The sequence below is a fragment of the Hemiscyllium ocellatum genome, chromosome 5, assembly GCF_020745735.1.
Source record: "Hemiscyllium ocellatum isolate sHemOce1 chromosome 5, sHemOce1.pat.X.cur, whole genome shotgun sequence".
Taxonomy (NCBI): Eukaryota; Metazoa; Chordata; class Chondrichthyes; order Orectolobiformes; family Hemiscylliidae; genus Hemiscyllium; species Hemiscyllium ocellatum.
In genome coordinates, this window is record NC_083405.1 from 60,066,471 (window position 1) to 60,080,945 (window position 14,475).

The 14,475-nt window shown below is 39.6% G+C and overlaps 1 protein-coding gene and 1 non-coding gene across 2 annotated transcripts in view; both read right to left on the reverse strand.

The window, feature by feature from the left end:
- The window catches only part of LOC132816194 (gamma-aminobutyric acid type B receptor subunit 2-like), a 248,992-nt gene that overhangs the window by 73,009 nt on the left and 161,508 nt on the right, over positions 1–14,475 (reverse strand). The gene's annotated exons all lie outside the window — the stretch shown is intronic.
- trnae-uuc (transfer RNA glutamic acid (anticodon UUC)) lies at positions 11,127–11,198 on the reverse strand. The gene has a single exon. It is a non-coding gene; the product is annotated as a tRNA-Glu (tRNA).

Sequence of the window (14,475 nt, forward strand, 5' to 3'; positions counted from 1 at the left end):
TTGTGTTGGAGTATGATTCTCCCACTGTCAATGGCCCACACCATCTAAATGGATGACCAATCTTGAATTGTTGGATCTGTTCGAAATCTATCCCATTTTACATGGTGATAGTGCTACACAACATGATGGTGGTTATTTTCAACATGAAGGTGGGACTTCATCTGCACAAGGACTATGCAGTGGTCATTCTCACTGATACTGTCATGGACAGATGCATCTGCAGCCAGCAGATTGTTAAGGATGAGGTCAAATATGTGTTTCTGTCTTGTTAGTTCCCTCACCACTTGCTGCAGACCCAGTCTAGCAGCTCTGTCCTTTAGGACCTGACCAGCTTAATCAGTAGCACTGCTGATGAGCCACTCTTGGTGGCAGACACTGAAAGCCACCACCCAGAGTATATTTTGTGTCCTTGCCACCATCACTCCTTCCTTCAAATGTTGTTCAAAATGGAAGATGATCTATTCATCAGCGTGGGGAGCTTGGTATGTTGTAATCAGCAGGAAGCTTCCTTGCCCAGGTTTATGAAACTTCACGGGGTCCAGAGCCAATATTGAGCACTTTCAGGGCAACTCCCAACTGACTGCATACCACTGTGCCACCACGTTTGCTAGGTCCATCCTTCTCGTGGAACAGGACATATCCAGGGATGGTGATGGTGGTGTCTGTGGCATTGCAAAGTAAGATTCTGTTAATATGACTATGTTAGGATGTTGCTTCACTAGTCTGTCAGTCAGCTCTCCCAGTTTTGGCACTAGGCCCGAGATTTTTGTAAGGAGGACTTTGAATGGTTGAAAGGGCTGTTTGTATCATTGTTATTCCTGGTGCCTAGTTTGGTGATCAGTGGTCCATGTGGTTTCATTTCTTTGCTCAGGCTTTGTAGCGATTAATGCAACTGAGTGGCTTGTTCATCCATTTCACAGGGCAAAAGATCAGTTGGTAGAATGCACACAGCAGTTTTTTTTTAGTAGAATATACTATGGAATGAATCCAAAGAACAAGCTAGTTTGGCAATGATTAATTACTGAATCATTGTAAATGATCAATAATTGTTCTCTTAATGTATGATAATAAGCAAGACTGATCATATGTAATTTTGTATTCAATTGAAAGTTTGAAATTGGTGCCCTAAACTTAAATAAAGAAAACTATGAAGTGTGACTATATATTTGGCTACAGCGGATGGGGAAAATAGATTGGAAGCAGATGGTAGATAAGCAGTACCAGATACTTAGGGAGACATTTCGTAACTCTCAACAAGAATACATTCCATTATTGGGAAGGATTCTGGTAGAAAGATGAATCATCTGTGGATAACTAAGGAAATTAAAAGTGATGCATGGCAGTGCAGACAGCTACTGTGATATAAAACGGTTACAATCTTAGTGGTTGAGGCAGTGGCAGAGTGATCATGTTATTAAACTAATAATCCTGTGGCTCAGGCTAATGCTCAGATCTCACCATGACAGGCATGGAAACTTAAATCCGATTTCGTCTGGAATTAAAACCGAGTCTAATTATGACCATGTATCAATGCCCATTGTTGTAAAATCCCTTATGCAAATCACTTAGGGAAGGAAATCTGCTGATCTTACCCGGTCTTATCTACATGTGACTTCAGATCCGCAAAAATATGGTTGACTCTTAACTGTCCTCTGAAATTGCCTGGACAGCCATTCAGTTCATGACAACAGGTGTGAGTCTTACAAGCGACATCCACAACCTCGTATAACAAAGCAAGGTAGTAGTATAAAACACGTAACAATTTCAAGCCAAGACAAAGCCGAATGAGAAATAAAGGGTATGTTATGAAGAATTTAGTTCATGATGTTAGATAGGATTTATTTTCAAGGTATGAAGTTGACAGTTGTTACAGGGGATAATTTAGTTTCCTTTTTTTGTTCAAACTTCTACATTAAATTAGGAGCGTACAAAAAATGGTGTAGGGCAGATTCGTAATGTAATAGAAATTTACAATACAGAAGACGGGCATGTAGTAGCGTTTATCTGTGCTGACATTTGGAAAGAGCAGTCATGATTAATCCATATCCCTGTCGTTTATCAGCGATGCAAGGAGTATCTCGTACTCGTATACTTGCTCAGAGAACTTAAAATGTCAGTATAGCTTGGAACACAGAAATATCAATGCAAACTAGATGAAAAGTTGCCTAGATACCGAACATGCTGAATTAGTAGTCAAGCTCGTGTAAGGGATAACTCAAAATGTTTGACCCCAAAATCCTTCATGGTTCAAGTATCCTGTTCCAGTTTTGCGAGTAGGATTGGTCGGACGAGTTTCGTCAGTATCTTTCACAACTGTTCTTTTATTGTTTAAACATCCGAAACACTGCTCGACAGCGGCTTCCGGGTGAAATCAGGACGTCGGACAGCAGATCGGATCAGTATCATTACAGCTCCAAAGACCTGGCTTCAGTTTTAATCCCTCAATGATACTATTCGTGTAAAGATCCAACATCTACACTTCGTCCACAAACAAAGGTCTCAAAAAGCTGACATTAAATGAGTACACATGATATGTAAAAATGAGAAACCAGGAAGAACTGTTGAAAATGTTAAAATTATGCTGCTGCAAGTAGATGACTTGCACTTGGCCTAAGAAGCAGCATCTTCATGTTGGAACCAATGTCAGGAGAATGAGATGTAAGTTGCTGCCCTGATCAATTCCTTTGAGCAAAACGCTAATGTGAATCTTTCTTGCTCAGTTTGCATACTTATGGTTAATGGTAACATTGCACATCTAAGTATACAAAGGTTAAAGAACTGCTTCAGAAAATTACAAGTAACTCCAATGTAACCTTATGGCTTTACAATATCGAGAGACATTTAATCCATTTTGTAAACTGTTGCATCAGTGCTTTGGGTTACATCTTGCTAGACAGTCGCTTCATTGCTTTTATGAAAAATGAAATAAAGAGGATCATGTCTCTGATGTATGTAAATAAGTGAAAATTGAATAGGATTTTTGGGACACTTAAAAGTAGGGAACGTGGTGTGCAGGATAACATAATTAGGCAGAATGCAAAATTTTGATTTCCTAATGGTAGTTTGATTTGCAAAGATAAGTCACAGTCATATTCACTCTCAGATGACCCTAATGCAGGTTCCTTCTTATACGCCAACATGCCTTAAATACTAATTTGTGTGAAACTTGTCACAAGACAGAAGTATCTTCAAGGTAAAGTCAACAGTGCATGAGAATCACATTGTACCTGGTTCATGTTTGTTTAAAGGTGGCATACACTAGTCAGTTAGTGCAGTTGTGTAAGTAGTTTCCTTTCTGTTTCAAGGAAGCAGGGAGCAAGAAGATAGCAGTTTACAAGGAGACTTGGAGCACACAGGAATCAGTCGGTCATGATGGTTAGAGGGGGATGTTGGAATGGTGTGGGGTCAGAGACACAGGGGAGTTGATGAGGGTTTGGGAGCATTGAGAAATGAAGTGAGAGGTACCTGATACCTTGGATGTGATGGGGGTACTTGACTCCGAGTACATCAGTTAAGGTAAGAAAATGTGGGATTGAATGGGAGGTGTCAGGCAATGGGAAGGTTCAGAGTCACAAGGAAGTCAGTTTTTTTTAGGGAGGTAAGTCCAGTCTGAGGTTAGGATAATTGAAAAATGGGACAACTAATCTAATAACAACACTAAAGATTGAAAGAGAGTGTCAGTGAGAATGGGTACACACTCAGGTAGAAGTGGCATCTCCAATTAGTGGGTGACAGGGTTGAGGGTCTTCATGGGAGCTTGGAGTTTTATTGAAGGAAGATGCAAAGATGTTGGGATGTTGAAGGTGATTAAGATGAACTAGAAGGCGACATGAGGGCAATAAAGGCAGCTATGAGTACAAATATACAATGACTATTTTCACAATGCCTCCAGTAGCAGATATAATGCCAGGACTGGAGATCAATAATTGGCAAATTGGAGGCTGAGAGGTGCCCATTGTTAAGGGTGGAGCTTTGCTTGTGGATAAAAGAAGAAGTTGAAAATGTCATTGTTCCAATGTATGTTCTTATATCACTGTCTACCTTTTTCACACAGTTCAATCATTAGAATGTATTTGGGATTCAAAAACCCAATATTCCTACAATCTCAGGACTTGGAGGAGAGGAAGTGACAAAGGAAGGCTCTTGCTGGTGAACAACATAGACCACACACCAGCATGGGGTGGGGGGGAGGGGAGTGGGTGGTGAAGGCTAGTCAGGATGGAGCTGCACTGGCAGCAGCATTGTGGCTGTGTTGAAGAGCCTTTCCTTTTGTCCAGCTGGCTGTCCACAGGTTTCATGGAATCTACAAGTTTGCTGCTTGATCTTAATAGTAATCACATGGGAAATGAGAAAAGATGACAGTGGAAATAGCACTCTGGTCCAGTTACATATTAAGAACAGTAGTCAAAAGGCCTCCTGAGAAGTACAATGCAGCATGGATTTTTGGCCTGGATTGCAAGGAACTGCACTCTGGTTTGGAGATTTACGCATCGTTTAAGCATTTTGGGAAAGAAAATGAGTGAATCCAACGTATGACATTCATTAGTTCTAACCAAAAAGAAAATGTTAAAAGCATGCACTTCCACTCGGCAAGGTTCTTCATAAAGACCAGGTAGCTGTGAAATTGATCGTCATACTTCATAATTTATTGTGCTAGAAGTTAAAATGATGCAGAAATGATCTTTTTACAACAATGTATTTGTAAGTTCCTGAACTCTAAAAATATGAAGTTTGCTTTCCTAAAATGGTCTGTTATATTTATCCCTATCCCATATTCTTTTCTACCATCTGTTGTAGTTCTGTCTTTGAAGCCAAACATAACATTTTCTTGGAAAGTTTACAATAGTTGAAATATTAAAGCAGTTACTATAAGCTACAATGTATTGGCTCTGTTATTATTGGGAGGTAAAATACAATTATCCCTCAATAAACCAAAATGTTTATATTTAGCATCACTCAATAATAGACTAACGTAAATAATTACTTAAATTTCGCAGTCAGCGGTAAAGCAAAAGTGCTGTTCATTGATATCAAAGGTAGAAGGTAGGTATTTCTGTGTCAGAATTCCTCTTCCAAATGATAGCTTAAATCTGACACCAAATCAAAAGGACGTCTTGGTATGCAATGATGTCAGCAAGCAGGTAGGAAATCAATCAAATTGAAGTATTCACGCTGAGCAAACCAGCAAGTCAAAAGCACTTAATAACCTTCACTTTCAAATTAAAATTCAGACCATGAAATAAATGTATGACTGAATTAAGATCAAAGCTGAACTAAAAGTAAGCAGACTTCAGAAAAAAATAATTTCTTTATATGGAAAAATAAATCAGGTTCCATGAATATATAATTATCTGTACAGAGCTAATGAGGTTGTTAAGCAGGAATTATTCTGATAGTATATCATTAGAAGCATCATTCAACAAGGTCGAATCTTTTCCAGGATTTTTACCGTGGGACTAGCATCATAGAAATGGAAGTTTGTTTCAATGCACAATTGCGAAGGAGTTTGCAATCTGTGGGAATCTCTACACCCGTGCAATGCAGGAGTGTGGATTCAGAGGTAGCAATGACTGGATCAATGTCTTATTTTGCATTTCAAAGAATGATGAGTATATTCACAATTGTGTCATCATTAATGCAGCATAATGCAATTGAATAGAGGTTTTAGAAATCACAAACTGAACTGGAGAAAGCTGTTCCATTGCACACCCAGCATGTGAACCATACAGAAGAACATGACATTACCTGCCACAAAATTATTCTACATTATGACTCTATGTCGAACACCAGGAGGAAAAGAGTAATTTGATTGCCTCTGTTTAAGTTCTTCTCAGTCAGTTGCAACAGATTTTTCTTTCTCTTTTACAATGCTAAGGTATCACACATCAGTTAAAGATGTATTGCAACACACACAAACACAGGCTGTAAGTCTGAAAGGGAGAATGCACGGTTCACTCAGGGTTAACAAAGGCTACACTGTTTAAAATTCATGAGAATCCTGAGATGCTATACTTATAAAGTGAGACTACAATTGTTCATTTATTGATCCATATCTTCAGCAATGGTGCAAGTTGTAAAAATCCATGACTTACTGTTTCTGAAATTTCTTTCTTCACTGAGGACTGTTTCCAAAATGTTATGGAGCAATCAGTCTTTGCTGGTACCTCAGGGAAAGTTCAGCTTCTAATAACCGATAAATCTGCAGCTCCACAAGCTGTCAGCAGAATTATTCATTGCTTTTAATCTGCCCCAATATAATTTGCCTGGAAAAAGATAATGCATTCTTTCCACATGCTGGGCTCAGTCTTCAACAGCAGGATCAACAAAGCCAATCTTCCCAAATAATGGTATGATGCCAGAAATGCTTCCCTCAACTCAAAGATGACTGTTGCGAGCAAATTTCTTCCGGAGTATGCTTTTCTCTCATCTCCACTGAAATAACTCCACAAAGGCCAGTATTCCATCAGCAAGTTACCCTTTAGTTACAAGTAGAGAATCCTTGAAACTGATCCAGCTCCCTCAGAGCCAGATGTCAGAGTGAGCAGGATGACTGACACTTTTATTTCTTTCTGTCAGCTAGGGCTCCCTGATTAGGCCTGATTAAAAGTTCCAATCAGGGAACTCATATTTTATGAGGTCCACCTGGTTGACCTCATTATAATTAATATATTGGCAAAGTTATCAAGGTGCATTTGAAACAGAAAAGGGTAATCAGAATCTACTTGCATAATGAATTTCAGAAAGGTTTCTTTCATTTCTGGTCATTCTTATAAATCAGTTATCTGTTGCATATCATCAATTTCCACTATCTTAATTTAAATGAATTCGTTGGAAATGTTATTTGGGCATCCATTTAGAAATTGCCCTTGGAGCTTATCCCAATATCCCAATTCATTTAAATATGTTTTATTTCAAACAAAATCAATCATGGAACTAAAGATCATTGGCCAGATATACAATGTTACAATGCCTGCAATGTCAATATATAATACGAATAAAAAGAAAGAAAAGAAAATAAATTATGAAAACAGGATGAATATATTCATGGTAGATAACTGTGGCCTGCTCCTTTTTCTGAGACAGAGAATTATGAGTATCTTTTTTCACTTTAATATGGCTCCTAGAGTTGCAGTGCATATCCAAGGTGGAAAGCATTTAAAAACTGGTTGAATACTCTAATAGTTTTCAGACTTTTCTCATGAGTGCTCCTTGAAGAAATTGAAAGCCTTAGAAAAAAATCAATGAAAGCGATAAAATAGGGTTCCTCGAAGCTGTATCACACCCTGGTCTCATATAAACAATAAGTGTTCTAGATATTCCTCATCAGAGCAAAATGCTGCTTCATCCTTTTTCATTATTCAGCACATTTACAGAACATCTAACGTGCACATCACAACAATCTAAAGAATCGTCATAAGAATTATTGATTTCAGCAACTTTGCTCAACTGTCTGAAGGCTCAGTAAATGGAAGCCAATCTTGTTGTAAAATCGTTGGATGATGGGATTGTGGAAGTTTTGACTATTATTCCATAGTAAGAATTAGGAAGTGAATGTTAAATATATATATATATATATATATATAAAATATATATAAATAGTATATTGAAAAAATAATGCACTCCTGCCAGTTAAGAAAGATTGAGACAGTAATTAGCAAAATGCTAATGAGAACAATGGACTAATTATGATACAGATGGAGGCTACTCAGTCCATTGAGTCCATTCAGGCTGTCAATGGCGAAATCTAATCAGTCTCATTCCCTGTTCCATCCCTGTTGCCCTCCACATTTGTTTTCCCCTGGTGGCTTTCTGATTTCCTTTTGAAATCATTAATTGTCTTCATTAATCAGCCCTTTGTGATGTTGTTTCCTCATAACCTGAATATAATAAATTCTAGTTCCTTTTTTTGGAAGGTACTGGCTTCAATGTTAACAGGAGAAGCGAGGTTTGTTTAGTTCCTGACAAGAAGCCATAAGTCTGGGCGTGCACTTCACATTGTGTCTTTTTGCTTTGACAGGCTCCCAGGTATTGGCTTGACTGATTTCCAGTTGTGAAGCAAGATCTTGGGTACAGTCTGCAGGTCAAAGTAGATCAGATCCATCACCCCAGTAGCAAAATCTCAGGGTGATCTCAATGATCACAGGGTGGGACTGATCACAGTGGATCAAATCACCCTTCACTTCCCTCCAAGGCCCCAAGGGATCCTTTAATATCCATCAGAAATTCACCTGCACCTCCACACACATCATTTCCTGCTTCCGCTGCACCCGATATGGCCTCCTATACATCGGGGAGACAAGCCGCCTACTTGCAGAACATTTCAGAGAACACCTCTGGGACACCCGGACCAACCGACCCAACCACCCTGTGACTGAACACTTTAACTCCCCCTCCCACTCCGCCAAGGACATGCAGGTCCTTGGCCTCCGCCATTGCCAGACCATGGCAACACAATGTCTGGAGGAAGAGCAACTCATCTTCCGCCTAGGAACCTTTCAACCACAAGGGATGAATGCAGATTTCTCCAGCTTCCTCATTTCTCCTCCCCTCACCTTTTCTCAGTCCCAACCCTCAGACTCAGCACCACCTTCTTGACCTGCAATCTTCTTCCCGACCTCTCCACCCCCACCCCCTCTCCGGCCTATCACCCTCACCTTAACCTCCTTCCATTTATCGCATTCCCAATGCCCCTCCCCCAAGTCCCTCCTCCTTACCTTTTATCTTAGCCTGCTTGGCACACCCTCCTCATTCCTGAAGAAGGGCTCATGCCCGAAACGTCGATTCTCCTTCTCCTTTGATGCTGCCTGACCTGCTGCGCTTTTCCAACAACACATTTTTAAGCTCTGATCCCCAGCATCTGCAATCCTCACTTTCTCCTAACAAAGCTCTGAAACCTGAGTCCAGCTCTGATTGCAGGGAAATATAGTCCTCAATTCTGGAAGGTTCAATCGTTATCCAAAGGTCTTTGTTGGAAGGGGGAGGAGTTGTGAAGCCCCTGTTTAACATCTGGGGTATGGTGGATGTGTTGGGTCACGTGGTGAGTGAAGGGAAACATTACTCCTCTTCTGGATCCAACAGCAGTCACTTACCTTCTTCACAATCTATCCATATCTCATCTTCAGCTGTTGACTTCCTGAGGTTTGAAATCCCAATCACTCACAGTAAGGTTTTTAAAGCAGATTATGTCAGAGATGACCGGTGTCATTACAGTATAAAAATGGGCCACTAGCCTCCTGGGAGCAACATGGTTGTCAGTCCCTTGTCCCCTTTCAATGAACATCCAAGTGCCAAACTTTGTAAACTGGGTTTGAGTTCCATTCAACCATTTAAAGTTTCCACCCTCACACTCACCCAACCCGGTTTTGTGTGCTCAAGTTAAGCACACTGTGTTTCGGAACCCTGTCTGTGAAAAAATGATAAGAGTAACACAAAGGACTGGATTTTCACCTTGGAGCTGGACAACAGGAATCATGTTGGCTTTTGTGTCAGAATACCACCTATGGTGGGCACTGACTGAGTTGCAGATTTTTCTGGTGGATGAACTCTTAATTGACAAGAAGATGGGTTTCCTGTCCAGCTGAAGCTAGAGGGGACAGGAATAGAGGCTCTTTCACACAAAATGGTGGAAGCATTAAAAACTTAATATGTGAAGGACATGCATCAGATAATAAGATAATTTTACTGTTGCACCCATGGGTCAGACTATGGTATAACTAGATGCAGAACGATTCTAGTCAAACTTCATAAATATAGGCAGTCACACTACTGATGCTGGAATTGCCTTAACCTGAATGCCTCAGTATCACAGCAAAAAGGTATCTGATACAGAAATATTTAAACAGATACACATACTCATATCCATAAAATCATCCTAACAAGTAGACATGCATATTTTGAGATGAACAAGGTTAAATAATGGCCACCATTAAGAATAAGGCCACCAATTCCACATATTAAGTAAAAACTTGCTTTGCAAAATATTTGGCTGTCAAACTCCACACAGCTTCTGCTAACTTGGTCTTGAGTAGAACACTGTGAGAATTCTCAAGAAAATAGCTAAAATGACAGTTTTTAGACATTTATGACTTAATTACTTTGAAGTTCCAATGATAAACTTAAGTAAGAGACTAACAGAAATTCTGTGCAGGTACAGCTGCACCTTTAGATTACAAACACATTTGATGTGTATCTGTACTGGGGCTCGAGGTTGCTTGCTTTCCTTTTGCTGAAAGCGACAGGAAAAAAAAATAAATTCTGAGAGCCAGGAATAACATAATACAAGAAATTGCAAAATTTGGCCTAAATGCCAAACACAAACCATCATGGGATTTTTTTTTTCTGCATCCATCAAAGAGCATACTTTTGCAAAATGGGTAAAGGTAATTGGGGCAGCATGGTGGCTCAGTAGTTAGCACTGCTGCCTCACAGTGTTAGGGATCCGGGTTGACTCCTGCGTTGAGTGACTATCTGTATAGAGTTTGCAGGTTCTCCTCGTGTCTGCATGGGCTTCCTGTGGGTGCTATGGCTTCCTCCCACAATCCAAAGATGTGCTGGCCAGATGAATTGGCCATGCTAAATTGCCCATAGTGTTGGGTGCATTGGTCAGGAGTAAATATATAGGGTAGGGGAATGGGTCTGTGTGGGTTACTCTTCGGAGGGTCAGTGTGAACTTGTTGGGCTGAAGGGACTGTTTCCATACTGTAGGGAATCTAATCTAATTTCTGGTGTCTACCAGGTCAGTTTTCAATGGAGCATTAAAAATATAATTTTTTTAGATTAGACTTACAGTGTGGAAACAGGCCCTTCGGCCCAACAAGTCCACACCGACCCGCCGAAGCGCAACCCACCCATACCCTTACATTTACCCCTTACCTAACACTACGGGCAATTTAGCATGGCCAATTCACCTGATCCGCACATCTTTGTGACTGTGGGAGGAAACCGGAGCACCCGGAGGAAACCCACGCAGACACGGGGAGAACGTGCAAACTCCACACAGTCAGTCGCCTGAGTCGGGAATTGAACCCAGGTCTCTGGTGCTGTGAGGCAGCAGTGCTAACCACTGTGCCACCGTGCCGCCCCTCAAGAAACAACTGTACAGCGCATTAAGACCCGTTGAAAACTGCTTCCCTGACCGGGAATCGAACCCGGGCCGCGGTGGTGAAAGCGCCAAATCCTAACCACTAGACCACCAGGGAGACGAAGTGCTGATTTTCATCAGTAAATGTTCATTTACTTTTAAACTGTTGAGCTTCAGCATGGTACAACAAAGTTAAGCATGGATTTAATTTTAGTTGAAATCTTGTTCTCAAGGGAAAGAAATAAGTGGAAGAAAGGAACACATACTCTCTTTGGAGTACCTTATAAGGACAAACAATGAAAAGAAGCTGGAGAAAACAAAGATGTTGAATAATTAGAGAAATACATAAGTTTAAGAAGAATAAAGTAAGTTGCTTCAATTATGTAAAGATTGTGTTAGAAAAATATGTTAAGTGATATAGCAGAAGAAGTGTCTACATTACGTTCAGGACCACTATCAAGATTACAATTACAGTCTTCAGAAAAAAGGAAGATGAATCTATTTCTAAGAATCTAGATTCTAGGTCAAGGTTGCAAAAGTTAAAAGAAGAAGGCTGATAAAAAAAGAATTGCAAACGCAACATAATTAGGTTTGATATAAAAACTGAACAGGAGACAGAAGAGTAAAGTATAAAAATATTTGACAGAAGGAAAAAGTATATCAAGAAATCCTGGAAGACAAAATGGCTGATAAGACATTGAAAATTTCCATTTACTCAGTCAACTAGATCATTACGGTCCAAAATGGAGTGATTCCTACAAGAGTATGGTGGAATTCCTTGAAAGTGTAGAGAAGCTAAAATTGAAATGAGACTTTAAAAGGCATTGAGGTCTAATAATAAAAATGAACAAGAAAATGTAGAGCTGACTTTTTTAAAAATCACGAGAAAGGCTCTTGATAATGAAATAGATAAAATAATTAATAGATAATGAAATAAACTACTGAAGGATTTCCATAACACACAGAATCAGAATTACAATATAATCCTTGGATTTATACAGTGCCTTCATGGTCCCAGGGCACCCTAAAGCACTACACAGCCCATAATATATTCTTTGAGGTCCAGTCAATGTTGTCATATGGGGCAATACAGCACTGAATAGTTTTAGAGTATGGTCTGTCAAAAGTAATAAGTAACACAAAAATTTCATTTTGTTCGTGTTTGTTGAGGGATATGTTTTGGCCAAAATGCAGTGAAATCCACTCCAAGCCTTTCTTCAATATTTTTCATTTAACCAAGAGATAGAAAAGGGCCTTAAATTAGTATCTCACCAAGAAAGTAACACCTCTGAAATATCAGCCTGGCTCATATGTTTAATTCCTTGGCGTGGTGTTTGAACCAATGTCCTTCTAAAACGCAATAAGGAAGCCAGAATTAGCATAGATATAACAAATGCTTAGCGTAATTTAGGCTTCGGTTCACATAATGTATATCACAACACATCTGAACATTTTTTTTTAAATCTGGATATTTAGTATAGGTAATAAATTCCAGTATAGCTGTCTGGCAGCTTATCATAGTGTTGATTCATTTGGTACATGCAAGGGTACACAGTGTGTGGCAACAGGCTATTTGGTTATGGAGCTCATCACAGCTGGACATAATCCTGTCAACTCTCAATATACTGAATACCTGCACTTGCTAGGAAGAATTACTGTTGTTTAAAATAGCTAAGATTGTTGACATTTACACAGTAGGTTATGAACAGGTTAGATAATATTTGCTATCCTTTTATTTAAATTAAAGCTGTCTGTACTGACAGCTGCATCCAAGCACCTTAAATGTTCACGCTTCTGTTCTTAATATTTTATACATTCTATTTATTATTTACTCGACAGGTGCTTATTGCAAACGGAGTCTTATATAAGCTGTGGCAAGCTGTCAATTTTATATTGTATTTATTATGTGATGTTAGATTATTTAATAGTTTATGCTTGAAGCTTGGCAGCTAAATCTAGAATTTTCTGAAAGGTTTTATCATATCCATAGCATAAGAAGAGTTGCCCATGTTCTTATAAACACAAATAATTCATATAAGTGATTGCTCTGTAATGATTAAATTACTTATAGTGTGGAAGTAGGCCCTTCGGTCCAACAAGTCCATATCGACCCACTGAAGAGCAACCTACCCAGACCCATTCCCCTACATTTACCCCTTCACCTAACACTACAGGCAATTTAGCATGGCCAATTCACTTAACCTGCACATTTTTGGACTGTGGGAGGAAAACAGAGCACCCAGAGGAAACCCTCGCAGATACAGGGAGAATGTGCAAACTCCACACACAGACAGTTGCCTGAGCCAGAAATTGAACCCTGGTCTCTGGCACTGTGAGGCAGCAGTGCTAACCACTGGGCCACCGTGCTGTCTCAAATATATAATTAATATATAATTAATCTCAATTATTTGACACTGAATAACACCTGTGAAAATTCTTTAACTGACAAAACATAGCTCTAACCCCATAGCAGAAGATCAAAAAATTGTAAGTGGTTGCACATTGACACCCAAACTTAATGAGTACCAGGATGGAAAGGCACCACCAATTTTTGCTTCTGAGTTCCAGTCCATTGATGGGAAATGCACATTGGGAAATGCAACATAGGAGTGGAAGGAACCTAAAGGTGATTTTCATGGAGGTGACCAATGCTATAACTGTGTCCAGGAGCCACATTTAATGAATGAGAAAGGGTGGACTTGAGAGTTAGAGGGCCAGTCTGAGATCCCATAGGAATACAACATAGACAGGAGAAGAAGAGGATGTCTGCTTTATGGTCCTATGCTGGTTATTGGTCTAATTGATGAGGATGTGCGAGTGGGCACATTTTGGCACCAGCATCATCCACGATACACTACTCAATAATAATTAATCAGAGAGGACCATGATGGCAACAGTGGGAAACATTGAGACTAGCCGCCTAGAGTTTCTGCGTCCTATTGAAAATTCATTCATCTGTATAGCACTTTCTATACCTTTGATTTCATTTTTCTTTTCATGGCATCAGTCTTGCTTACGTAAAATGGCACAAGGTTCCACAATAGCATTTCTTTGCCATGCTGTGCTGACCATACTCAAATGGTGGCTGCAAACTATAATTTCACAACAACAACAAGATAAAGCAGAAGGTGCTACATGTCCCTTAGGACCTGACTGTTTGTACTAATGCTCATTAGTTTTATGTAGGTTTGATGTTCTGGCACATACCGATAAGATTCTCAGGAAACTTTGCTGCAGATAATTATTGAAATGCATGTCTTCAGCATTTTGAACTGATAATCTTAAGTAATGTTTCATATGTTTCACGAAACTATCTTGATTTTCTTTCAACATCTCAAATTCACATCCACACTGCTCTCTCCCAATCTGCCCTGTCAAATTTCTTTGTTTCACTC